The following is a 26,103-nucleotide window of genomic DNA, read 5'->3' on the forward strand; positions in this document are numbered from 1 at the left end:
TTCTGTTGAGCCTTAGGCCTAGCAATACGGCTACAGAGGCATGCGGCAGACGGTACTGGCACTAAGCGTACTGCCCCTGAAAACCTGCGCACTGCACTAATACCATGTGCCCCCTAATCCGCCTTGGCTTAGGGTGGTCGTCCTCGAATCTGGGGAACTGGGTTCGAGTCTCGGCAACGACGCTGAACATCCTGTGATTCTAGGCAAATCACTTGGGGCCATATGTAGGTAGAACGTGTTTTGCGATTCTCTAATTGCAATTTTTAGGGAATCGCAATTAGAGAATTGCAAAACGGAATGTAGGTAGGATTAGCAAATAATTTTGCGAATCCTACATATTCCTTAATTGCGAATTGCAAATTGCAATTCGCAATTAAGGAATACCTCCCCATTCATTTCTATGGGCCTAGAGGCCCATAGGAATGAATGGGAAGACATTCTCAATTTGTGATTCTCAATTAGAGAATCGCAAATTGAGAATGCAATTTCAAGTGTGCCAGGGTGTCAAAAGGACACCCTGTTGCACCCCTGAAATGAGCATGGGTGCCCATGTGGCACACATACATGCCCTAAGGACATGTGTGTGCACCACATGCCACTTTGAAAAATGCAAAAATATGCATTTTTGAAAGAATTCGCAAATTACCACCAACCTGTAGTTGGTGGTAATTTGTGATTCCTTAAGGCCAAATTGCACTTTTTTGGTGCTTCTTACATTGCATTTAAGGAATCGCAAAATTTGCGATTCCTTAAATGCAATTGCAAAATAAGGAATCGCAAATTTAGCGATTCCTTATTTTGCACGCAGATTTGCCTTCCTACATACCACTTAGCAAAATTGCGATCGCAAACGCCGAAATTCGGCGAATTTCGGCGTTTGCGATCGCAATTTTGCTTTCTACATATGGCCCTTAATCTCCCTGTGCCTAACCCAAAAAAAAGAGTGGTCCTCTTGTAACGCAACTGGTGCTATGTAAAGCTCTCTGATACCCGATACCTTCGGGACAAGTTCGCGCTATTTAAAACTCCTTAAAATAAATGGAACCTTTGCATCCGCCATCTGTCCCAAGGGCCCAGCAGTACTGCTCGAGAGTGCCGCCGAGGGATTGCCAGCTTTGTTTTCATAAACTAATTTTAAAAATATATCTTTTAGCATTTGAGCTGGGGATGGGGACAATAAAAACCACAGCCATCCTTGAGCTTGTAAGGGAAAGAAGGATATAAAAGGGGGAATGAAATGTGTGTGTGTGTTTGTGAGGAGCATTTCATTGAGAGTATAGGGTGTGAGATTGTGTGTGAATGAAAATGGTAAGGGGAGCAGTGGCAGTGTGGCACCGATAAAGGGTGTTTTTAGATCGGATGTGAGGATAAGATGAAACTATAAGACGACGGTAGGCCGGTATACTACGAGCACTTTGCCAGGGCCGGTTTTCGGCCGATTTTGCAGAGGCCGCCGTTCCTCCCCGAAGGGGGGGAGAGGCTCAGGGGCCGGCGCCATAACCCGTGCCGCGCCAAAGGTGGTAGAAAAACCGGTTCTGGGCGCCTCCGGCGACCGGAAGCGGCAAGCGGTAGCCCCTCCCGCCCGCAGGCCAGCCTGGTGGCGACTAACCCCCCCCCCTCGTCCAATGGGGGGGCGATGCGGGGTCCAAAACCCCCAATGGGGGTGCGTGCCCGGAACGGCGGGAAGCAAAAAGGGGAATATAAGGAACCGCTCTCCCAAGCAGCTCCTAACTTCGTGGAGCGGGGAGAGCGGCGCACCGGCGTGGATTATTGCAAACCCACCCACCCACACCTACGAAGCAGCAGTGTCGCAGTGCTGGACAGCAACACAAGCGTTGGCGGAAAACTGTACGATGGTTGGCTAACGAGACACACCGACAGGGCGGTGTGTAGGAGGAGGGCCGCTCACCTTGGGATGCCGCACGGCAGGGTGATGTGGCCTGGCCAACAAAGGGGGGTAGCAAACGGAGACGGCGCTCGCGGCCCAGACCCGGCCTGTCGGCAGGGCACAAAAGGTAGCGAGTTGGGGCCTAACTCCGGGGAGAAAAAGCTACCCCTCCCTACACGCAGAGAGCGTGGGTGACCAACCAAATGGTGGTCCCGGTGGTAACAGGACCAAAGAAGGACTACCAAGGACCAACAATAGAACTGGTTGGGGGGGTCGGGTCATTTACGAACTGGAGGTACAACAAACTACGAATGGGGGGGCACGGCTTTGTGTCCAAAGATATGGCAGTTCGCAAATAACCCAATATGACCGAAGTCATGCCAATATGTATGTAACCATAATAAAATCTGCAGCCAACAACGACCACAACTGTACCATCCTTGTTGGCTAAGTTTCTTGGGGTCGCCAGTGGGGCGTGGGGCTGGATAAGGAGTTCCACCGGTTAGGCGCAGTGCGAGGGTTATTGTTACAGGGCCGATTTTGCAGTTATACTGCAAAAACGGCCCTGTAACAAAAACGGCCCCCTGGGGCCCATAGCCCGGCCCCCACCCGTGCGGCGCACCGGGGGATTGCACGGTGCCGCTCCGGCCAGTCCGGCCCTGGGCACAGTGCTGGAATGTTGTGGAAGCACACAGGATTTCCATTTCGGCAGGTGCTCGTGAAACGGGTTCTTGGCTGGTGCAAGCAGCTTCCCCCCCTCTGTCCTGATACACATACACAGGTTGGCCTCAATAAACGCAGCAGTCTCCCACGCACAGTGTGTGGATCTTGTAAAGCAGCTGCCTGCAGGGGGTGGATGAGGCTCTTTTCCTCCTTTTCGTGTAGTGTGTGTGGTGTGCTGCATTTATTGACAGATAATTGCTTTCCTTTCAATCTGGACTAGACTGGGCTCTCCACATCTGCAGAGGTCGCAGGCAATTAGTTCCTTCTTTCAAATAGTTTGCCTCTGGGCTTGCCACAGGTACGGCGTTTCACATCTCATCTCCAGATGGAGCAGCCGATACAATGAGTCAGTTTATCAGTTAATCTTATGCTTTAGTGGAGGGATTTCTTTTTTTAAACTTGTGGTTATTTGCATCTGTAATCACGTTTATTTATGTCCGGTATGAATATTTATTTTAAGCAAAATGATTTTCTAATTGTCATTTTGTTTTAGCAGAGTTTATACCAATAATGCATGTGTACCTGCAGACATTAGACATTAAGTTGCCTACCACTGACTGCATACCTGTTGACACTGCCTTGCGTGACTCCGCCCTCTTAAACCCCACCTCAGTAGTGTCCATATTTTAGGGTTCCTACAGTTATTTCTTTCCAATTCTAGAACTGAATGGGCCCCTCAGGGCTCTGGGCGTGATGCCACTGCACCTGCCGCACCAACAGAAGCCTGTTCTAGCAGCCTGCTCACGGTAGGGGGCGAGCAAGTGACCAGGCTTGAGGCAGAACTGAGAGAAGTCAACTACTGGCACGCACGACACAGAGGTCCTGATTATGCGTTTAGGTGTTATTTACCGCCCTTGATAAATAATGATTCCACAGGGTATGTTATTTATCAGATGCGATAAATAATTCCTATTCTGAGTAATTGTAGAATAACCTGCGGATTTTGGTGTTAAACGCACCAAAATCTGCATAGTACGGTCGATACCGTCCGCATTCCCCCCGTTAAATGTTGGCAGGTTTAACCTGCCGAAATCTAACAAAGCTTGAGGCATTTTACACATTGGATGCCCTCATGCGCATTGCACCGCAGATCCACTAAACCCATCTTTGAAACGTGTGCTGACTGCCGACTGTTTCTTTTAATGATTTCTTGCAAATGTGAGGGTGAAAAAGCACGTGTTATCCGTTCTTGGCTGGAAAATGATCAAAAGCTTCCAGTTCTCTGCAGCTGCTGAAGATATTAATGTCCTGCCTGGACGAGCTGGCCTGTAACTTCATTTCAGGAAATGTGCAGACGTAAAGCTAGCAGCGCTGCATGTGGCTCCCAAAATTTTGAAGTTTAAAGCTTGCGGCGGCCACTGGCAAGACAACTGAAAATATGTGGTCTTCAGATTATGGTGCAGGCCCTGGTGAAGGGCCAAGAGTAACTTATAGCAGAGATGGCATCAAAATCTCACAAGCACGTGTCACCTTTGACTGCCTCTGTCCTGATCATTTTTGTTTGTCTCACATGTAGCCATCGAGCAGTGGCGTGGCTAGACCTGCTGCTACTCGGGCCGACCCTAAGTTTGCCGCCTTGTGCAGGTAAGTGCGAGGGAGAAGTGGTAGCAGATGGCGGGGTGGGGGCAGAGGGGGGAGGCGTCTGGCGGCCGATTAACTAATTGTTCTCGGGGGGGGCATGGTGGTAGGTGACAGACACCACTTGTTCACCACTGCCACCCCAAAAACACTGCCACCCACAGGGGTGTCATCTGCGTAGGTAACTAGTTTGATTCCAAAGGGTGCAACTATATCCTCCAGTGGGGACAGATACACATTAAAAAGAGTGGGGCTAAGGGACGAGCCCTGGGGGACCCCGCAATGGAGCGGGATGGGTTGAGATCGAGTGGTTCCCTCGAATACCTGGAAGGATCTCTTTTCCAGGAACGATTTGAGCCAGGAAAGAGCCAAGCCTGTTACTCCTGCCTTGTTGAGACGGTGTACCAATGTGGAGTGGTTCACCGTGTCGAAGGCTGCACTTAGATCCAGGAGGATAACGGCTGCGGATCCTCCCGAGTCGAGAATCTTTCTTGCCTCCTCCACCACTGCAATTAGAGCGGTTTCCGTGCCCTGACCAGGGCAGAAGCCCGTCTGGGTAGAGTGGAGTAGTCCACCGGACTCGAGGTAGGTAGAGAGTTGATGATTGACTAATTTTTCTGCCAACTTACTAATTACTGGTAGTGGGGAGATGGGACGGTAATTGCTCATCTCGGATGGATCTAGGTAGGGTTTTTTTAGTAGGGCCTTTACCATGGCCATCTTCCAGTTCGGGGGGACAGTGCCCCTAGTTAGTGAGGCATTGATCAGGTTGATGATGGGGGCATTGATGGTAGGTGCAGCTGACTTCAGGATGGTGAATGGTGCTGGATCGAGTGGAGAACCGCTCTTAATTGACTCCAGTAAGGGGGAGAAAAGTTCCTCTGTTAAAAGGGTGAATGAGTCTAGACGGTGGTCGGAGTTCTGGGGTTCATGCGAGTGTGGTTCTGGGTATAGATCATTATTGTTGGGTGGGCGGAACTTCAAGATATTATGAATTTTAGTGGAGAAGAATTCTGCCAATTCCTTGCATCGAGAGCCGGAGGGGTCAGGGGGTGGGGGAGGATCTGGGACTTTCAGAAGTTTTTTAACTATCCGAAATGTTTCCCTGGAGGAGTTGGACGAGGATCATATTTGCTCTTCATAGAATGTAGCCTGTGTTGTTTTGAGAGCAGTTTTGTAAGAAATAATGGAGGCTCTATATTCTTTTTTTTCTGACTGGAGAAGTATTTTCTCCATGCTCTTTCTAATCTCTTGCATTGTTGTTTTAGTTCGCTGAGTTCCGGGGTGAACCAGGGAGATTTATTCGACCTACTTTTTTTTAGTAGGATTTTTCTGGGTAGTACTTTGTCCAGTGCGTTCTCGACCCATGAGGCAAATCTCTTGTTTGCTACTATGGGGTCTGGATCATAAGAGGGTATGGTTAGTTCTAGTTCATGCGACCAATCCTTTAAGTTTAGTTTGGGCCAGGGGCGGTCTAGGGTGCATGTGATTAACGTCTGGGGGCCCTCAGTGAGTGGGTGCCAGATGAAGGGCATTAAGAAGTGCAAAGAATCAAGGGGGAGTGGACCACTTGTCCTGTGTAGCCAGGGTCTTTTTTGTTCTTGGTTCCGTCATAAAAGAACCCTCATACCTATACACAAGTGCGAAGGCGGTATAAACTGGGTCACCACTTATGTGTATTGGTACAGCATCATCATCGGGTCTTTTTGTATGTATGCTGACCTCCGCCGGGAGGAAGACCAACTGGTTGTACAGTAGCGTCCAGACATAAAAATGAGGGAGGATATGCAAAAAGATTAAATCAAGTGAAGTTAAAATTCTCTAAATCATTTTTTCTGCTGTGACTTTATTCTGAGAATATTGACAAGAGAAAGGTAAAAATGTTCAAGTACGAATGAAGACCGAGTTACTGGTCTGTCGTACTTATCAAATAGTAAGGGTCAACATGTTTCAGCCTTCTGTCAACATCTAAAGGCTCTGGTCATCGGAGGTACGACGGGCAGAGCCAGCACCAGTCCTCGGACGTGACGGAACCGGTACAGATACCATGGATCTGACCACATGAATTTAGATTAGTGAATAATTCTCACTAAACAAGGAGCCACAACGCGCCCTCCTTCATATCGATCCTGACGAAAGCCTTTAGATGTTGACAGAAGGCTGAAACATGTTGACCCTTACTATTTGATAAGTACGACAGACCAGTAACTCGGTCTTCATTCGTACTTGAACATTTTTACCTTTCTCTTGTCAATATTCTCAGAATAAAGTCACAGCAGAAAAAATGATTTAGAGAATTTTAACTTCACTTGATTTAATCTTTTTGCATATCCTCCCTCATTTTTATGTCTGGACGCTACTGTACAACCAGTTGGTCTTCCTCCCGGCGGAGGTCAGCATACATACAAAAAGACCCGATGATGATGCTGTAGCAATACACATAAGCGGTGACCCAGTTTATACCGCCTTCGCACTTGTGCATAGTTATGAGGGTTCTTTTATGACGGAACCAAGAACAAAAAAGACCCTGGCTACACAGGACAAGTGGTCCACTCCCCCTTGATTCTTTGTATTTACGAAAGGAAGCCGAATGGACCACAGCTTCTCCTTCCCTCCCCATTGATTATTTCGGGTATTAAGAAGTGATCAGACCAGGGCATGGGGACAGGCTCCAAACCTTTGAGTTCTTTTATGTTTGAGAAGATAGGGTCTAAGAGGTGGCCTTTCGTGTGTGTGGCTTGATAGATCTTAAGGTGGAGTTCGAAAGCTGCAAGATCAAGTGTTAGTTCGTTGGCTACTTTATCTTGTGAGTTGTCAAAGTGCAGATTGAAATCTCCAAGAAGATTGAAGTTGGATGAAGAGCTAGCCAGGGAGAGTGCTGTTTCTAGTAGCGAGCTGCAGAATTGTCCCAGTGCTCCTGGGGGGCGGTAAAGGATGATGCCGGAGAAGGATCTAGAGGGCGAGAGTTCAATGATGAAGTGGGCGCTTTCACAATCTAGAAGGGGGCTGTCCAGAATGCGGCATGTTAGATGTTCTTTGTAGATGATTGCTATTCCGCCACCCTTGCCACTTATTCTGTCACGTCGTTGGATCAGGTATCCCGGAGGGAGAGCCTGTACCCCATTAGGGTCAGAACTTGGGGAAAGCCAGGTCTCTGTGAGGAATAGCACCTCAGTTTTTGTGTCCTGTAAGAGGATGGAGATTTCCAGGGAGTGTTTAGGCAGAGATCTGCAGTTCAGTAGGGCCATACTAAATGGGTTTATGCCCCTCTCTCTTTCTCCCCCCACCAGACTCTCCATCTCCCTCTATCCCCTTCTGCTTTTCTGTACCCTCTCTCTCTTTCTGCTTTCTCACACAAACACACACTTTATCTGCCATCACCCACTATCCCCCAACTAACCTCGCATAATGATAGTCTAAGAGTTCTTGTACGTCTTAAAAGTTGTAATTGATTTGCTTGTAAATCAGTAAGACACATAATCAATTTACAAGTAAATCAGAAAAAAAAGAAAATCGATAACACAGAAAGGTAATTGCAGCATACATGGAGGACATGTGAAAATCCTTGAGTGAAATCCACCCCAAAAGCCAAAGCAATTAATTGCCTGCGCCAAAGAACTGCTTAGCACCTGATGTGTACTTGCACCTTGCCCTTTGTTGTCGGGCGCTGTTATCTGGATTAGGAACGTGTAAACCTGCAAAATATGGAAAACCGAGGTTCATTCACAAACGCATAATTAAAACCAAACAAAATATATAGCAATTATCACATCGGAACTTGAGCTTCATAAAACAAGGTTGCAAATCGCCACAAACACAATAATTTTAGTAACTGCTTCATCTAGAACACGACCTATCATTCACGCTTGATGCAAGATACCGCCTAAAAATTCATTTTTTTAAGTGTCATAGCAACGAAACTTTACACCGGAACATAAAAATCCAGTAAATGTCTATTCGCACTAATTGTTGCTACAAGTGAAATCTGAAATGTTGAAAATTGCATCTGCACCATTGGTTTAAACATGGACTAAACTGATTTCAGAACATTTTGCTCTTTATACATAAAGAAGTGGATACAACACATTGTCTGCATTGTTAAATGTGAAATATGGGCCTATGCTTAAAGCAAAATTAGTTTGCTTATGTCATTAGCAGCAATAAAAGTTCAAAATCTTTCTGCTTTGTAAGTTGTCTATTAGCATTCCTTTGTTAAAAATTCTTATGGGCGATATGTTGCACTTGAGCCCATAAAGCGTTTTCTACTTTCCGTATTATGTAAGGCCAAAAATTATGGAAATTAATCTGCCGAATATTACTATGCACAAGTGCTGTATTCCTGTGAAATGGCCCATAATTCTGCATATCTGAAAATTCTATGGTTCACTTATCAGTTTGGCAAACTTCTAAAAAGCAGTTTTATAGAGCCCAGTCTCAGTTAATAATTTATGCAATACCATTAAGAGACTTATGATTTTATCTGCCCATATGTAGACACCTTTTGCCTACTTCGGTGCTGAATCCAAGGGGTTACTTTATGCAAAAATACACACCTATTCTATGAAGAGCAGGGTGGAATGTGGCACAACACGGGGATCAGTGTTTTGATCTCAGAAACCACTTGAAGTGCCTATTTTCTGACGACTCTCCCTGTCAAAATGTGCTTGGGGATAATTGCTAGTGTCAATTACCACACAACCAGAAATCTTGAATAGTGCACAAACTCTAATCAGTGTGGCTCGATGGTTTTATTAACAGTGTTTAATAATACCCTTCCGCTAGTTTATCCGACAAGCGAAGACGTTCATTGAATTGCTGTCAATTTCTTTGTTCTAGCTAACACCTACCTCCAATGGCATGTCCATGGTGGCAGTGGTAGAGTTCACTCAAGAATTAGTGCAAGTGGTGATTTCCAATGCTAACTAGCTAACTCATTCCAAGAATCTTAACGAATACGCCACAGACAAGGCTTAGGCCCTCTAAATCTCCAAGGTACATTTTATAAAATGGCTGCCACACCTTCCGATGAATCTTTTCACATAACCAGGCATCAAAGGTTTGTTTTATACAAATGTGCCCTCTAGGATGAGTCGGCTTCAAAACCTATGCCCAAAATGCCATGACTCAACATTATTGACTGTTGTGATTTATCTATAAAATCGAATAAAGATTATGATGATGGATGATGACTTTTGTGCCACTTATAAAATGGCTACAATTTAAGTTTTTTCCTTCAATTCACTTTGAAACTCCATGTTATTGTTGGTTGGTCACCTAATCCATAGACATCAAAATGTTCCAGAGTTATTTCAATGCTCTCTCAAGTATGAGCTATGATCACTGCACTATCTGCAAAAAGAGGTTTGAAAAAAATGCCTTGCCCAAGAGTAGAGAGACCTGCTGTGATGTAAAGCAGAGCCTCTGCCATTCAATTAATTAGTAGGTTATGCATAGGCTAAGTAATGTGGGTGCTCAACCCAGTACATAGGGATGGCAGGCATCATGGTAAGGGCATACTAGTCCTTTCCATCCCCGGCGGTGGAGGGTGGGGATATTTAAGCTCATTACGGTTGCATTGTTGAAGGAATGGCTTTTATCATCCACCTCCTTTTTTTGTGTTTGAATCTTTTATTGAAATTTTTTTTTTTTCAAACTATATTTTTTATTTTTTTTCACTGAAAAGAAAAATGTACAGATGGGAAAAGAAGTTGTTAATGCAAGAAGTGTGATCAATAGCAAGCATACAAGTACATCAATGGACAGTAAGTAGTGTTGCAGGCTTTTCAATACTAAACACAGACTCACATCACCATTATCAACCTGTAAGTACATATGTCTAAACCCCCACAATCCTGGCTCCGGATATAAGGTAAGAAGGCAGTTATTAAGGACCTGATCCTGACCTCCCAGGAGACAGAGCGAGGGCTTCCCCTTCTTCGGCTAGACCCAGCTTGTAGTACTTCAGCCATGGGGACCAAATTCTCCGGAATTTACGTGGGCATCCCCTCGCTTTATAAACCACTTTCTCTGCATTCATGTAGAGATCCATATTGGATTTCCACTCCGTAAGTGTAGGAAGGTGTTGCAGCCCCCAATATATGGCTATGTCACTTTTGGCCACCAGTAACCCAAGATTGGCCAGTAAGAGCCCATAGCGTGGCAGGTCAATATCTGTGGGAATACCTAGGAGTAAGAATTTCACACCCAGCCCTAGGCTCGCCCCTATTATTTTGTTCAGTTCACCCATGATCGTGTGCCAATAAGTTTGAATGAGGTTGCATACCCAGAGAGTATGAATGTATGTGGCGTGCTCCACCCGGCATCTGAGACAGGCAGGGTCTCCCACCCTCCCCATCTTGTGTAGATGTTCCCTGTCAAAATAGACCATATGGAGGATCTTATACTGTATGAGGCGCAACCTGAGTTTGATCGCTACTTCACACGGGTGCATGAGGGCCGCTTCCCAGTCTATATCCTCAAGTGGCCCAGTGGTGAGTTCCCACTTCGCGCGAAGCGGACCAAGATTGACAGGCATGTTATTGATTTGCGTTTTGTATGTCAGGGATATCGCTTGGGTCGGGATCTCTTCCTGCAGGAGCCTGCCTTCAAGGGGAGGATACTCTGGCAGCTTCATATCGTCCAGCCCTTCTTCTTGCCAGGCATGTTTAAGTCTAAGATACGCATAGGCTTGGGAACTATGAAGTTGATATTTAGACTGAAGGAAAGTGAAGGAGGCCAGAGAACCTCTCTCCAAGATGTTTCCTATCTTAGAAATACCGGTAATGTACCATTTCCTGAAGCCCCTCAATTTCCTGATCTCAGTTAGACTAGCACCTTCCCATAGGGGGGCCTCCAGCGTGGGTTTCCCCTCCCACCTCATAAGTTTTCCCGCACTCCTCCATGCCGCTATTACCCATTGATTAGCAGGGAGGAGTTGTTTGGTCCCAGCACCCCTGTATAAGAAGTGGAGCTGGGAGCGTTCCTGAAACTGACGCCTTTCCAGCCTATATGTCGGGTGATCACCAGGTGCGTGGGTCCATTCATTAATGATTATGAGGTGGGCCGCCCTATCGTAAGCTCTGATATCTGGCACGGCCAACCCTCCATTGTAAGGGTTCCATTGTAAGGTCTGCAGTGCTATCCGTGGGTGAGCTCAATCCCATAAAAGGAGGCGCAATTCACTATTAATGGAAGTAAAAATGGCATCCGGTATTTTGTGATACGTGTTCTGCAGAACGTAAAGAAGTTGGGGGAGTGTTATCATTTTATACATGGTGGCCCTTCCCATAATAGTCAGAGGAAGCTTCCTCCATCTCCTCACATCCGCCTGAAAATTTAGCAACACCCGTCGTATGTTACGCTCCATTCGGGCCTCACGTTCGATGGTGATATAGAGTCCCAAATAAAGAAACCCCTCCGTGGATAGCCTCAGGCAAGTGGGATAAGTGTAAGACTCTGGGTCTCCACTCAATGGATAAAGTGTGGATTTAGTCCAATTAATTTTATATCCAGCGTAATTGCCATATTCCTCAAAAATGCGCAGCAGTCGGTGGAGCGTTTCCTCAGGTTGCGTGAAATAAAACAGAATATTATCCGCATATAACGATATGCTTTCTTCCTCTAGAGGACACGAATCGGCGAGGAAGCCACCTAGATCCGTTTGGGTGCGAACCATACAGGGCAGCGGCTCCAATATGAGGGCAAACAATAAAGGGGGCACCCCTGCCTAGTGCCTCTCTGTATCGGCCAGTTGGCAGAGAGAGTGCCATTGACCCGGACCCGGGCTTCGGGCATGTTGTATAACAATGCCAGCCAATCGAGAAAAACCGGGCCGAAGCCCATTTTTTCCAGAGTACGCCACATGAGGGGCCAGTGAATCGTGTCAAATGCTTTTTCCGCGTCTAGCGAAAGAATCAAGTGGGGACTGTCCCGACCTTTTACCGTATCCATCCAGCTAGCTAAGCGGCGCAAATTAAAACGCGTCGCACGCTTAGGCATAAAACCAGACTGATCCCTGTGTACCAGCGGAAGAATCACATTCAAAAGGCGCCTTGCAAGGATTGTGGCCATGATCTTTGCTTCAAGATTAAGAAGGGAAATTGGGCGAGAGGACCCACATTCCTCTGGGGGTTTCCCTTCTTTGTGGATAACTACTACTGTGGCTAGGCGAAGATCCTGTGGGAGATTCCCCTGCTCCTTTGATTCCAGAAACATCTTAAGGAGATGTGGCGCCAGCAGTGCACTATTTTTATTGAACGTTAAACAAGTGTAAAGAGTTGACATATCAGGGCAGAATACAATGCCATTCAGACATGAGTACAGCATGTAAAAGGTTGGCCAACATTATTACGCTACAGAGTGTGTGATACACAACATTGCTACATTTAACAGGCAAAGAGGCATTTGGTAATGCATGGAGAATAGAGTGAACGCGCAACTCAGTGCAATGGCATCTTAGCTGACTGTTCATGCGAGGACAACTGTAAGATCCAGGGTGTGTAATGTTGGCAAATGTACAAGTAATATATAAAATCAACAGCAAAGGGGGACAGTGAACTAAGTAAACCGGCCCAAACTTAGGCTCCCAACCGTCCCCTGCCCAACCAATCACCCATATTTGCCAACAATACTCATGTTTCCAACCACTGACCCAGCAAATCTTAATTGTGTGGGTTGAGCATGTAAGTACCAAGCAACACCCCATGTGGCTGATGCAAACTAAGGGGCCTATTACGATGGTACCAGGAAACTGGACCGGCCGCCACAGGTACGGCGGTCCCGCCATGGGAATTAGGATGCCACCGCCACGTGGCGGTGGCATACCGCATATATTGCATTGTGGCGGGCGGTGCTCTAAGCAGCACCTGCCACAATGCAATAGATGCATGTCGTGCATTTGCATGCACAACGTGGCAGGCACCGCGCGGTGCCTGCCACATTGTGCATGCAAATGGAGGGGGGTACCATGGGTCCCCCCAAGTGTGCCCTCAACCCCCCCAACTCCTGGGGGCCCGCAATGGAAAGCCCTGCACCTCCGCCCATCCTAATATGATTGGCGGTTTCTTGCAGACACCGCCACCATATTGGAGCCCTTTTCCGCCCGGTCGCCTGTCCAACCGGCGGAAAACCGGCGGGCGGTCTTTCCATCCGCCGGGGTCCCCACCGCCATCGTAATTTTTCAGGGAGAAATGGTAGGCGGGCGGTGGAAAATGGCGGGTGGATCGCCACCGCCAGATGGGCGGTGGCGATCCGCCCGCCATCCTAATAGACCCCTAAGTTGTCAGGTCTCCACCACTGCCACTCACTCTCCTGTGGGGGCGTCCGGGGGATGTCAATCAGGGTGCACTTCATTTTGAAAGTCATGCAGTATGGAGTCCCAGTGGTAGATATAGGGAACGTACGCAGCCATAAATTATCCTCTTGGTGCAATGCAACCCTCTCTGCCTGGGTCCACACCAGGAGCGATTGCCTCCAGGCCACCAGAGGCGGTGGCTCAGGTGACTCCAGCACTTTGTGATTAGACGGTTAGCTGTCAGCATGCCCAAATCAAAGAAACAGGAAGTGACATTCTGCCTCTTAATCCTACGAAAGATACCCAAGATACATACTTTTCATGTATGCATAACTGTGCGCCTTGTGCAGGGGGACAACTGGGTTCTGACGCGTCGCCAGTAAATCGTGAGAAGCAGACAGGCACACAACATTTGAAGAAGGTCTGCCTCGAGCAGGTGACATCTAGGACAATCAGCGTCTGTGCAGTGAAAGTGGCGGCTGATTTTAGCAGGAAAGATATAAGCCCTTTGGACAATGTAATATTGAATGATCGAGCATTGCGAAGGACTCAAACTGGGCTCTCGAACATGATAGCCCACTCTTTGTCCAGATCCTCCTTCCAGTAGTGTCACAAATGCAAAAGCGGTGTTGCAGTGTGGTGGTATTACGAATCTGCAAACCAACATGTGAGATGTCTACCTGTCCCCATACCATGTAATTATTGTATGCTAAGGTGCATTGAAAGCTCCCGCATCATGTCACCCTATTTGTCGCCAAAAGCCGCAAGTATTGAGTTGTGTAGAAGAAAGTTTCCCAAAGGTTGGCCCTTCTCCGCCACTAGTGTGTTATAGGGCACAAGGGTGCCACCCCAGTATAGATCCCCCAGGGTGTGCAAGCCAGCCTCGGGCCAGGCGGAGAGCTCCACAGTCGTGGTAGTGGTACAGCTTCTGGGTGTGCCGAGTAGTGGTAATGCCAATGCATATGGAATTACGGATCAGGTAAGATACAGACTCCGATGGCAACAACGATATGCGACATTGAGAAGCAGTGATTCTGGTAGTTTCCCGCAAGTGCAGGAGTGAAGGAGTCGAAGGGTCACTGGGAGAGTCCAGACTGGCGTCAGAGTGGCAGTGTCTGACAAATGTAAACCTGCCAACTACCTGACCACGTATTGGAGTTGGGAGGCAAGATAATATTGTCCCAGGTTCCTCACTGCAAGCCTGCCGTGGTCAGTAGTTAAATAGAGTTTCTACAACGCCACCCTGCGTCGCAAGTTAACACAAATTAACTCTCTCATGGTTACCTCAAAAGAGCGAAAGAAGGGGGGCAGACTGTATAGAGGCAAGTTGGGGAAATAATGGAGCAGCCGAGGTAGGGCCACCATTTTGAGAAGGGCTATGCGGCCCATTACAGATAGCGGGATCGTGTGCCAGAAGGACATCTGGGACCTGATGGCTATTGTAGCCCTCACTAGGTTACCATCAAACAAGTCGGCTAGTTGATAATACACCCTGGCTCCCAGATATCGAAATGTGTCAGGCTGCCCCACGGTATGGGGACTCCACTAAGGACAAAGGTTGGGTCGGAGTATAGAGGCGTAAAGGGAAGCAGGTACGATTTAGCCCAATTAACCCTCAATTCGGGAAGCGCAGCGAAGCTACTGAGTGAATGGGCTACAGCGGCAAGAACCGAGTTTATATGACCCAAAAATACAGGAGAAGGTCGTCGGCATAGAGAGAAATCATGTGGGTGGTGTCTCCCAGTGGGATGCCCCAGTCCTCACCCTGGATTCCGATAGCCGCAACAAGTGTTTCAATGGCTAAGGAGAAAAGTTATGGGGAGAGTGGGCAACCTTAGCAGGTGCCCCTGCGTATAGTAGCCTGTTATGACTCTAGCGAATGGTTGCGTGCAAAGCAGCTGAATCAAGCAGAGAAAGCGATTCCCAATATCGTATCGAGGCAAGGCAGCAAATACATAGGTCTATTCCAGGGAAAAGAAAGCTTTCTCGAGATCTGGTACCAGGCATCTGGAGTGTAGCCATCGATGCATGGAATATTTAAAGATACGAAAGAAGTCCCGCAAATTAAAAAAGGTAATACAAGTCGGCGCAAACCTGTCCTGGTGGGGATGGACTAATGATGGGACCAAGGGTGCCAGGCAGTCTTCTAAGACCCTGGCCAGTATTTTGTAGTTGATATTTAGTAGATGCAAGGGTCAGTCGGAGCGCAGGGCTGTGGGATCCCTATCTGGTTTGGGTAAGGAGATGAGCAAGGCCTCACACAGGGACTTCGAAAGTCAGGAATCAGATAGGGCCTCTCCGTTGAGGGCATGTAGTTGAGGTAACCATCAAAGAAACATATGATTTGTAGTACTCAGTTGGTGGGCCGTCTAGCTCCAGGGACTTACCTATTGCTAGGGCCCTGGTGACCTCCTGGATTTCAGTAGGAGCAATAGGTTCATTGAGTTCCGTCCGCTGTTCAGGCGTGATGTTGGTCAGTTGGACCATGGAGAAGAATGCCTCAATGCTGTCTTCTCAAACGTCCGTGATCGACTGGTATAGCGAGGTATAGTGGTGTGTTAATTCCACGTGTTTTTCTTACTGGGCATAAAGGAAACATCCCGTAGAGAAAGGATGGGGTGTCCAGGTTGATCTTGATGTATCAGCCACGCCAGTAGCCTGCCTGTGCAATCTGATGATGCATGTCTACAAAATGAATATGCAGTATAGTTAAGACATCGCAATCGTTCCAGCAGTGAGGTATGATCGCGGCGCGCTTCCGCTAATAGGTGGGCATGAGCTGGGTCATGTATCGACCAGGTCTCATGAAGTAGAAGAGTGCGCTCAATATGGAAAATATTGCCATTAAATTGTTTGCGAAGATTCTATTTAAATCCAACGCAATGCCCTCTGATGGTCACCTTAAAGGCAGAGTTGCCATTAAACTCAAAGTAGTCGGCAAAAGCAGTGCAGAGCGAGGCACAAAATGGTGGGTCCTCCAGTGCTGTAGGTTGGAGGCGCCACATTGGAATGGCAGGCATACCTTCCTCCCATGCAAACTGTAGATATTGGGGTTTGTGGTGCGAATGCATAAGCCCAAGTAGTCTGTTTGCAAAATAAAATGGAGTACGCTAGTCGACCCAAGGAAGAAGTCTATTCTAACATGCAGTTTATGCTGGGAGGATTAAAAGGAGTACACACGCACAACAGGATTCACTTAGTGCTTGGGCACTGGATGTGATTGGCATACGAAGTACAGGAGGGAAAGAGCGGTCTTGAGCTGTTCCAAGAATGGAGTTAAAGTCACCCCCTATGAGCCACCGGATCCCACTCCAACAAGACAGTTGGCCAGAGAGAGTCTGTAGGAACAAGGTCTGATCTGTGTTGGGGGCATATGTGGAAACCAGCAAGAGGCGGTGATCATCTAGGTGTCCTGTAGTAATTCATATCGGCCCTCAGTGTCCACCACAAGCTCATCTGCTACAAATTGGGTCCCCGGCTTCACCCAGATAAATACTCCTCTAGCGAAGGAGGAATAATCAGTGGCTAATACTTGGCCCCGCCACTGCCTTTGGAGTCTTTCGGCCTCATCTAGCATTAAAGGCATCTCCTGTAATAGTGCTATGTGAGTGGATCAACACTTCAGGTACGGGTACATGGCAAAACTGCACAATGGCATGTGCATGCCCCACACATTCCAGGTTACGATGCTAGTGTGGGTCATGTGGGAAATGTGGCAATGCCTCATATGGGGTTAGCCCATTCAGGTCGGGGGGGTCTTGTGACACAGCGGCAATGGTGGGTGAGAGCAAGCAGGAGGGCTAGGCATTCCCGGGCAATCAGTCTTAACTGGGAAAGGAAAAAGGTATTTAACATGAAACATTATCATAGCAGAGGGACAACAGGTACCTGCCCAAACTGCTGAACTGCCATAAGTTAGTAACCAGGCCTACAAGCTGTTGGAAAGAAATATGGGGGGGGGAGGATCAGAAGCCAAAAAGGCCTCACCCCACATGTGAAGGATATATAGATACTGAGTACAGTGATGAGCAACCATATGACTGTACTTCACAACACGGCCGGACTGGGAACCGGAACTGGCCCTGTCAAACAGCTCGGCTGGCCTCGGGGAGGGGGGTGCTAGTTGGAAGCAGCTCTCCAGTCTCACTGTTGCCACTTTTGTTACAGGGGGTTGATATTGCAGGAATGCTGCAAAACTGACCGGGTAACAAAAACTGCCCCCCCAGGGGTCCAAAACCAGTCCCCACCCTGGTAGCCCACTGGGGCAAAGCTGTTAAAAATAAAAGAACATTTGTTAGTTATGTTTTGCTATTTAATTCAGTTAAGTTCTTTTAATAATTTACATTAGTTGTTGGCTAAGTCATATACTTACTTTGTGTTATATTTTATTGTTGTTGTGTACGTAAATCTTTGTGTTGAATTTTATAGATGCTATTTCAGTGATGTTAATCTGTTATATATAAAGGAAATTATGTTATAATATTTTACAAGTTATTTTAATTTATTTAGTTACAAAGTTTTGTGCCTACCTTTATGGCGGGATGTTTGGAATAGTTTTTGCTATAGTTATTTATCGGTTTGTCTTTTCTCTCTCGAAGGTTATTAATTTGTATTTTATTTTTTTTGTTTATTTAAAATATTTGGTATATGTTATTTTATTTAATTATCGTAAATAATTTTTATGTTTACATTTTATTTTCGATATGGTTTATATGTATTTTATTGATGTTTGTGTTGTCAATATTGTTTGAATTGATATTTTAGTATTCTATATTTTTTTCATCGATATTTATGTCATCGAGATTTATTTAAACGATTTTTTTATCGATATTAGTATAATTTCGATTTTGTGTATTGTGTGTCGATATTTTTGTTTACGATATTGTTGAGTCGATAATTTTGTAGTTCGATGTTATGAGAGTTGATGTTTTATCAGTGATCCATGATCAATGACCTCTGATTTGGCCTTTTTGATTTTATGGCTTACTACTGTGTGAAATGCTTCCAACTCTTAGAGCTCAGCCAGGATTGAGGTAGTTAAACTGGAAAGTGGTACCAGGAGGGGTAATAGGCGGAGGCAGATAAGTAACGTTTGCTTTTTTTGCACAATTGAAGCAAGGACGCATGTCAAGTTTAGTTTCACATGAATTTGCTGAAATTTGATGTAATCACAAAAAAGGAAATTAGGTGAATTTTGAACATCCCTAACTATACTTACTGGAGGAGGTTGAGGAGGATTCTTCTCTCCCTGTCCTTCTTGACCTGTCAGCACAGTTTAAATGGTTACACCTTACTTAGCACACTTGCGGACAGAATGTGTATCGATGTAACAGTTTTCAACTCAGTGGCTGATAAAATCCCCTGTTTATACACCACTATGGATTAATATTGAGGAGGCACTAATAGACCATGTGCCTTTGGAGGCCCTTCTCACGATGGACCTGTCATACCTACCGCATTCCAAATATATCATGCTGAATACTAGACGGGCTTTGCTTAGACTCGACCAAACACATAAAACAAAGTTGACATTTGCTAGGTCATCACTTATGTCCTTGTGGAGAAATGCCCGTCTTAAACACAATGGTAGTAGCATATTTTGGGAATCTTGGTCCAAGAAGGGCGTTCATTTGGTGAGGGACTTATATGATGATAAGACTCCGCTGCCGTTCTCGACCTTGCAACAACGATATGATCTTACCCCGATGGATTTTTATGATTTCCTAAGAATTAAAACGATGCTGACAGCGAGTAATTTCTCTCCTTATACCCCATGGTTGCTACTTCATATCCCTCGTCTTATATACGCTGGCCACTTCGTATCGAGGGTGTATAAAATGTTATTACCTCTACCCATGAAAAAACACAAAAGGGTGGAAGTCCTATGGGAGGCTGAGCCAAACCTAACAGGCATACCTTTTGATTGGGAGGTGATCCATAAGTTGGCCCTTACACACAAAGTCTAACCCATCCTATTTCAGACGAAATATATGCTCCTCAACAGGACATTTTGGACGCCTGACAAGCATTTCAGATGTAAATTAAGAGAATCTCCTATGTGTTGGAACTGCCAATCAGGTTCTGGTGATCTTGCACACATGCTATTTTCTTGTCCTTCACTAGGGGATTACTGGGGGAAGATATTTGACTGCATTTGTCACGTGTTCAAGATAAAGCCTGCACAGGAATTTGTTTACGTTATTTTGGGGGCGCTGGATCCGCAAATTACAAATGTCCACGATCGTCAGCTGTTAGACTTAATGTTAACAATGGCATGTAAAGTGATTCTTTGCAAATGGAAAAATGCGAATGAGGTGAGTTTTAAAATCTGGCAGGAGTGGTTATCTTTCTTGAGGGGGTCTAGTAATCCGGCTCTGCAAGCTTCTGCCTCGAGCCCTACTAACAGTAGGCTTTGGAAATCATTGGATGCATCCTCCTTTCATTATGAGCCACCTTGAGATGTATAGGGTGGTTGGGTCCCTCTGATTGGGGTTGGCTGCGAGTTAGGTCGTGATTAACCTCTTGAGCCCAGGGGCGCCGCGCCCACACATTGAGCAGTATATATATATATGGATGAACCTGTATATTGATGATGCGAGCCGGGGTGATTTTCTTTATATCATTTGTCTTTGCTACTTATTTTCCATTTTTGTATTTGTAATTATTGGACATGGACTACTTTGAACTTTTTGTACGGAAGAGTTACTGTATTGTCATTGTTACTTCAATAAAAATGACTTGAAATATAAAAAAAAAAAAGCTCAGCGCAAACTCAAACTCCCTTTAGGCAGTGATTAATTTGTGAGCGAATTAGTGCTATTTCCCAGAAGCCTGTGGTCGAGGCAATTAAATGTCAGTGTGCCTAAAACCAAAGTTGTTTAGTCTTCAATTCACCTCAGGCCTCTTTAATCCACCACCAGACACTACCTCCCCTTTTTAGCTCACTCTTGCAGGTTCCTGCTTTCTCCCTTGTTTTTCCTCTTTCCACTTTGTGCGTTTTTCACTCACTTGACAGTAAATGCTGGTCCCCAAAAATAAATGTTGGTGGCCCCCTCTGGCAACTACTGGCTCAAACTAAGCACTGCTTTTAGGAGTGAACCCGTTCATTTCAAAATCAGACTTTAAAATGGTGTTACCAAGACTTAATTATGGTAATGCCTTGCATACAGATACATTGCATCTTACTCCTCTAAAGGCTGGATTCCACTACCTAGTAAGATTAGTTTCAGCAGCAAACTCCTTTCATCACAACAACCTAGTCCTTAGAGCGCTCAATGGCTTCCCACAGAAGTAAGAAGTGTCTTCAAATGACCTGCATCACACACAGAAGAACTACACTGCAGCACCCTGAAATACCTGGCACTAAATATAACCATGTCAGTGGGTTCTCACTCTGGTAGTGATGACTCTATGCTCCTGGAGTCACCTTGGTTAAAGAAACAGACAAATATTTCAGTGTTGTTGTTTTTATTTAATTTGATTTTCTATCATTACCTTTCATAGGGCACTTCTAGCTCACTTGAACAGTATACTGTCCAGAAGTAAGACGTCCCAAAGTGCTGGCAGCTTCCCTAAAAGGGATTCTGCAAGTTGCCGCTGTGGCCATATGTCTAAACAAATGCATGTCATGGGTAGTGTCCATAAATTTGAACTCAATTGTCCCTTGTGATATACCTCTCTGAAGATATTAAAACATTTGCTAAAACACCTGACACTCCATCAATATCTCCAAAGCTAGCCACTGAACAAAAAATACAGGCGGCGAGCTCCTCCTGAGCCTTCCTCTTTTCCCAGGCTATTCTGTTCTGTGCCCTGTCCGGTAACACTGTTTTATATGCTTCCCAGATAATTACTCGGGACTGCACCGAGCCCAGGTTTTCTGCAAGGAAAACTTTCGTATCCGCGCGAAGGCCCAGGAGCACCTCCTTGTTCTGGAGGTCCCATGCTGACAGTCTCCAGCCCCCCGTCTAGTACTGGCCCTCTCACCCACCCGGACATATAGGGGCGAGTGATCTGACAAACTCCGGGCCGCCTCACGGATATCCTGGATGGCGCCCTGTGGGAGAGACACAAAATCCAGCCGGGAATGGACACTGTGGGCCCCAGAATAGTACGAGTACCCACGGACTCCCAGGTGCAAGTGTCTCCACATATCCACCAGGCCCAGAGTGTCAGCTAGTCACGGCAAGCGTGTCACCGGTGGCCGGTGGATTTATTCGTCAGAGCGGTCCGCAGGGATGTGCATTATGCCGTTAGTCACCCCCGATGATGTGCGTTGATTCCGGTGTCTCCAGTAGTATATCCGTCACCCCATGCAGAGTCCTGGTCTGTAATTTTGGTGGGGCATAAACCGATAAGATAGTGACATTCCTCCTACCCCATGTCCCTGTCACTTCCACATAGGTGCCCTGGGGGTCTAGCCATGTACGTTTTACGGTAAAGGGAGGTGACTTTTTAATCAGGATGCGACTCCCCTGGAGCCGGAGGTGTACCCCGCATGTGCCAGGACTGTATACACTTCCCGTGGAAGGAACCCACATTTCGTGCCTTTAAGATGGGTCTCCTGCAGAAGCACCACATCTGGGTGGATGCGTTTTGTGAAGGACGACACCAATCCCCGTTTAATTTTATCACCCAGACCGTTAACATTCCAGGTAGGCACCGTGAAGGGGCCATCTTCTGAATCCATCATGTCAGGCTGGGGTATAGTGGTGGGGCATGCTAGCATGTGCGGTGAGCTGATGCCCTGTATGGGGGTTCCGGTGGAGAGCGAAGGCTCTACCGAATCTGTGAGTGTACCTTAACAAAAACATAGTGAACCAAAAAAACAATACAACTACTTGAAACCCCTTACCCGCTTCCCCCACCCCACCCCACCTCCCTCTCCCTCAGTGTCACACCCTCTGCCAAACAGTCGAGGTTGCAAATAAGGGTGGTACAGGTCTGTTGCCCGCCCGACCCCAAACTTATGGTACAGGTTCCAACTCCTGCAGCGCCGCAGGAACCTCAAGAAACATGCAAACCAAAGAAGGAGAGAGACAAAGCAAAGACGAAGAACAGAAGATATCAGAAGGAGGAGAAAGCAGAACGGGGAGAAAAGAAGCTGGAAAGAGAAAGAGAGATAGGGCTGTCCAATTCCCAAGGCTATGACCAGTCCTAGCCTGGCGCCTGCGATGAAACATAGCTCTTAAGCTGCCCAGCAGGACTAGTTGTTAGTGTATCCGGGGGGAAGGTCCAATCAACGATCTCCACTGTATTCATTCTGATTCCACGGCAAGTCTCAGAGGCTCATCAGTCAGGAGTGCGAGTCAGGGGGGTCCCCCTGTGATACCAGCATGTCGGCCGCTGCGTCCTGCTCCATCGCCACTATCTCAGCGACCAGGGGATGTAAAGAGGGCTCGTCCTCTCCCTCCTTACCAGACGTACTGTCCCTAGTATCCGTCTCTGTGCCAGGATCGCGGCGGTCAGGAAGGCGGAGGGTGTGCAAGCCCGCTGACAGGCGGGAATCTAGGGAGTGTCCACTCGCAACCGGCCCCTGCCCCGTGTTGCATATGGCGTTGCCCCCTGTATACGATCTCTCCTGTTTCCCCGGGGTCTCAGTGTTCTTTGGGGGCCAGAAGGCCTCGGGTCGTTCCTCTCCAATGTCTGGCTGTGGCGCGACGGGGCCTCCAGCTGCTTCAGTACGGGCCGTTCCCCAATCCAGTGCCAGGGCTTTAATGGGATGCGGTTGTGCTCCCGGGGGAGGTCGCGTCAGCAGAGCCCTGTGCGCCCTTTCTATGACGAAGCAAGCAGAGAATTTGTCTGTCGGGAATGTGCGCTGGAGCCAGGAGTGAAGAAAGACCGACATGTTGGTTCCTTCAATGCCTTCCCTAAATCCCACAAAGCGAGGTGTTGCGCCTTGCCCTGTTTTTCGCATCATCCACACGCCACTGAAGGTCTTTGTTTGAGGAATGGAGCTCCACCATTCCTTTACGTAGATCATGAAGGGAGTCCTCTGCCTCACACACCCTGGTCTCCAATTCCGTGACCCTGGCCGCCAGGTTGCATAGATCCTGCCGCAGAAGCGTCACCTCTGTACCCTCATCCCCTATCTTCCCCTCCAGTGCTGTCCTGGAGGACTGGATCACCTGCAGGAGAGTGTCCATGTCGGCATGGGTGGTCGGCCGTTCCTCCAGGGGGTAATCACTTTTGTGTAGCGGTCCATTTTTCCCTGTCACGGTGGCTTCGGATCCTTGTCTTTGCCCATATTCAGGGATGTAGGCGAGGGTCACAAGGAGCACAGTGGCAAGGCCGAGGCCAGGCACTCAAGCTGGGAAGGGGGGCAAACTCTCCACACAACCCCCTTCAGCACCCCTCAGGCATGACTTCAGACAACTGAGCCCCGCCACGTCCCCACCACAAGCAGGCCGGTGTCACTCAGGTAGTATAGGTCCTTTCCAGACTGTCAGAGCTCTAGGACCTGCAGCCAGGGAGACAAACAAGGAGTAGTCCACATTACCACCACAGTGGAGACCAAGATGCCAAAGGGGGAGAGGGCCTCCCCACATTGGGCACCGCACCCATGTCTTGCTCTTGATGGTTTCCCCCCTCTGTGACAGCTCAGAGGGGGACAGGCACGTGCTCTCGTCTGCTCACACGTGGTCCGGTGTCCCACCAGTCCCACTCACTGTAGTAAGCAATATGCCGGCGATTCGATGTAGTCAGAGCCCGCCTCGTGTCTTACCCAGCAACAGTCCAGAGGGAATCAAGGGCATAGGCTCCAGGTGCAGGAAGCTCACAGCGGGGCCGCAGTCATATGGGACTTCACCGCAGACCACTGCAAAGGGCCGGTCTGCCGCCTAGCGCTTCTCACCAGCGGGGTCCCCAGGGCGCAGCACCGGGTGGCGCAGCATGTCATAGCCGCCCAGCTTACCTGGAATCACGGCTTCACACCGCACTCACCAGCCGCCAGCTCAGTCTGCCAGTCCCGTAGCGGCAAGGCGTGTCCCCCACGTCTGGCCGCAGCAGGGCGGCCCCCGTCCTGGGCGCGCCGTGGCGAAATCGGGCAGGGTAGATCTGGGCCTGGGCATCCGCTGTGGGGGAGCACGAAGGTCACGGAGGCCGAGAGTCCTCCCAATTGTTTCCTGATCGCCTCCCAGGGGTCCCACTTCTCGGCGACGTGAATCCGGATTGAGGGGCTTGCCGGGCCGTCTCCACCTCAGGTCGGCACCATTTTATTAAGGCAGGCACAGAGCCGGTCTGGGACTCGCAGCGGCGGCATGTAGGTCAGCCACCCTCTCAAAGCCCCTCAGAAGTGTGGCCGGGTGTCCGAATTCCCTGGCTGTCAAAAGCAGATGGTGTCCGAGCCTACCGACTGCCGGATTCTTCGTCGGATGGAGCTTTCAGCCAGAACTCGACTAAAGCACTTCCTACATGGCCATATTGTTGGCCACACCCCCGTTATTGTTGTAATCTTTTGTTAATTTCAAAAATAATTCTTTGCCTTCTCTAAAGCACTCTAATTACCCTTGGCCAAGTACGTGCTATATAAAACTGAAAGTTAAAAAAAGTCAATAAATACACGTTTTTGTAAGTCAACGGTTTGTGACAATAGTTTGCCAGTCGTACAGATTGTAAAAATGGGATGTTTCAGTGAATGAAACACATTTTACACTGTCCGTAGTCTATAGCATATACCAGGTGTCTCCAACCTTCTCACTAACAAGACCTACTTATGTTCAGTAAAAATCATCTCAAGTTACTAATATCATTAGTATTAAACACATCAGACAAGACTTTATTAGTGGCCACTCTATGCAAGATTACCAGCCATGCTCCCCTCAGTGCAGGATTGCCAGCAGTAATGTAAAAAAGGCTTAGGGCCCGAATCCGATCTCGCTAGGAAAGCCCTCCGTACGACTCAGATCTGGAGGGCTTTCCAAGCAAAACGTGCTCCAGGAGACAAAATGAGCGAGGATGATGCAGCCGTATGCTTACGGGCTTGGTTCGCTTGGACTCCCATTGAACTCCATGGGAGCCTGTGTACAGACACGTACACAGGCGCCCATAGCAAAAAGGGGTGTGTGGGGAAAAGCATACAGCCAGTGCGGGGCACCCCATGGTGCCCACCACACTGTGCATGCCTGGATCGGGGGAACCCATGGGCACACACCCATGACAGTTTCGGAGGGCCCCGGGTGAAGGGGGCCTGCTACGGCCCCCGAAGTATGATTCCGACAGCTGTTTGATCTCGCTGAGACCGTGGCGAAGCGGCTGTCCAAATCATGCATCATACTCGCTCGGTCAGAATTCAGCTCCATTGCGTGGCACGATTCAGTTACGGACGAATCGTACGGACAGGTTCGGGTTCCGGAAAGGATTCGGTCGACGCGTATGTGATCTTCACATCGTACTTGGTTGTTCAGACCTGTGTACGATTCGGTTGTAAACAAGGGCTACGAATCGTATCCGGAAAGCCAAATCTGATTAGGAGGCCTTCTGAACGACATCGGAATTGGGCTATTTTGAATGCCTCTGCAAGGGTAATGCATAACAGCCACAGCTGCAATGCCCCCTGGCACCAAGGTAATAATATTATTAATATGTCTCACAATGCTGCATGATTTATCATTTGAATAGCAGC

At 47.7% G+C, this 26,103-nt stretch overlaps 1 protein-coding gene across 4 annotated transcripts in view; it reads right to left on the reverse strand.

Moving 5' to 3' along the window:
- HYKK (hydroxylysine kinase) overlaps positions 1 to 26,103 on the reverse strand; it is a 326,821-nt gene that overhangs the window by 255,299 nt on the left and 45,419 nt on the right. The window contains exon 2 of one of the 4 annotated variants that reach the window (XM_085643712.1): positions 7,819 to 7,884. The exons of the other annotated variants lie outside the window; for them this stretch is intronic. The gene's annotated coding sequence lies outside the window, so the exon portion shown is untranslated. The remainder of the gene's footprint in view (positions 1 to 7,818; positions 7,885 to 26,103) is intronic. 4 annotated transcript variants of the gene reach the window in all.

This window comes from Triturus cristatus, chromosome 3_1 (genome assembly GCF_964204655.1).
Source record: "Triturus cristatus chromosome 3_1, aTriCri1.1, whole genome shotgun sequence".
Classification (NCBI taxonomy): Eukaryota; Metazoa; Chordata; class Amphibia; order Caudata; family Salamandridae; genus Triturus; species Triturus cristatus.